Source organism: Triticum aestivum, chromosome 1B (assembly GCF_018294505.1).
Source record: "Triticum aestivum cultivar Chinese Spring chromosome 1B, IWGSC CS RefSeq v2.1, whole genome shotgun sequence".
Classification (NCBI taxonomy): Eukaryota; Viridiplantae; Streptophyta; class Magnoliopsida; order Poales; family Poaceae; genus Triticum; species Triticum aestivum.
This window is the reverse complement of record NC_057795.1, coordinates 148,410,887-148,412,750: the sequence shown is the minus strand read 5'-3', so window position 1 is coordinate 148,412,750 and position 1,864 is coordinate 148,410,887. Positions and strand designations below refer to the sequence as shown.

General features: G+C 55.8%; 1 pseudogene; it reads right to left on the bottom strand.

Moving 5' to 3' along the window:
* LOC123088495 (putative cyclin-dependent kinase F-2) lies at nucleotides 1-953 on the bottom strand (annotated as a pseudogene).
* Nucleotides 954-1,864: the final 911 nt, after the last annotated feature.

Here is a 1,864-nt window from a genome sequence, read left to right as displayed (position 1 = left end):
TTAACTCATCAATGTCACAAAGCCAGGGTGCTTTGCTGCCTTGGGCTTGCTGAACCACCGGTGCTCAAGCGCTTCTGCCGCCGTGATCCTATCGTCAGGGTTGAAGGCAAGCAGGCCGGTCAGGACCTCACGCCCGACTTCTGAAAGCTCCTCCAAGAACTCCAAATTCAGCTTCCCCATAGAAGTGATTTGGTCTCGCAACTTGTAGATCTCGGCAAGCAGCTCCTCCTCTGTCTCCGCCACAAACAGGGTCCCTCCGGTCAACATCTCCGCCATGATGCACCCAAGCGCCCACATGTCCATGGCCTGGCCGTAGTACCGGTTGCCTTCCAGCTGCTCTGGCGATGTGTAAATCAGGGTGCCGACACAGCACTCCTCATAGAGCACTCCGGCCGGCTTCGCCCGTATCGCCGACCCAAAGTCACCAACCTTGAGCCCGTCGAAGAAACCGACCATGACGTTCTCTGGCTTGAAGTACCAATGGATGAGGCCGGCTCCATGTATCTTCTTTGCCGCATCCAGGAGCTGCTCCATCATCACGCGGATCACGTCCTCGGATACAGGCCTCCAAAGCGACTCGCGGAGGGTGCGGCCGTCGACGACGAGCTCCATGACGAGGAACACGTCCCCTGTCTCGGCATCCGACGCCACATCCAAGATCTCGATAATCGACTCATGACCCCGGCACGCGCCGAGGCAGCCGGCCTCGCGGGTGATTGTGCGGATGTCGGGCGAGCCGTGTCCGCCGGCCCCGTTGCCGCGAACCCACTTGACAGCGACTTTCTTGCTGGTGCGGTGGTCGCGCGCCTTGAGCACCTGCCCGTAGGTGCCTTCTCCGAGCACCTCAAGCTTCTCGTAGTTGGAGATGCTACCGAACGCGCATCGGGGCTTTTGCCGCCATGGACGCGTGGTTCCTGTCCCGCTGCCGGGCGCTTGCGGAGGGCCGTCGGCATGATCTGAGCTTAGAACGCGCGCCAAGAGCAGATCAGAGCAGAGTGGCGGGGATTCGTGTGCGTTGGGAGAAGATGAGATCGAGGTGGATGAGAGGAAGGATCGAGGCTAGAACGATGTTTATGGATTGGCGCCGGGCGTGTCCGAGTTTTCTATAGTATACATTAACACTTATTTTCCATAAAATCAAAATTTAAAAAAATATGAATGGTGTTTTTTGTATAATACATGAAAACCGATCAAATTTGAGTGTCTAATTTAATACATGGCACACAGCAACACATTTCAGAACCAAGGAAGCTTTGTACTGTGGACGCCCGGTGCCCCATCATGGTGGAGGGGAAGGGGAGGGGCGGGCCGGAGGCCCTCTCTTCTCTTTCTCCCGTGGTGACCGCCCGGCGACTGACCTGTGTCGAGGGTGTGGGGACTGGCGGGCAGGAGGCCCTTCACTCTCCTCCCTCGGCTCTTCGCCGATCTGAGCCTACACAGCCATGCCCCATGTCCACTGATGGGACGGACGAGGGCATGGCCAAGGACCTGGCGCCGACAGATAGGACTACGGACGACGTGATTGCGTTTGGTGGGATCATGAACACGGTTTCGGCTGACAGGCGTGTCAGTAACCGAGTTCAGGCCCAACCTGACGCTGATGACCTGCAGTTAGGGCGTGCTATGAGGGCAGCCAAGCTTCATGATTTCGAGGCGGCTACATGTATGTCTGCCAATGCCAGTTGTTCCATTTTGCATTTTTTTGAGCATGAGATCATTAGTAATGCAACCAACTTAGGAGTATCACTTGGGTCAAATGGGAAATCAATTGCGAAATCTATTAACGATTTATTAGACTTGGAGGCTGAGAGAGCTTCTGAGATTATTCGCAATATTGCGGCGGTCAAACCCATAAACGAGAGTG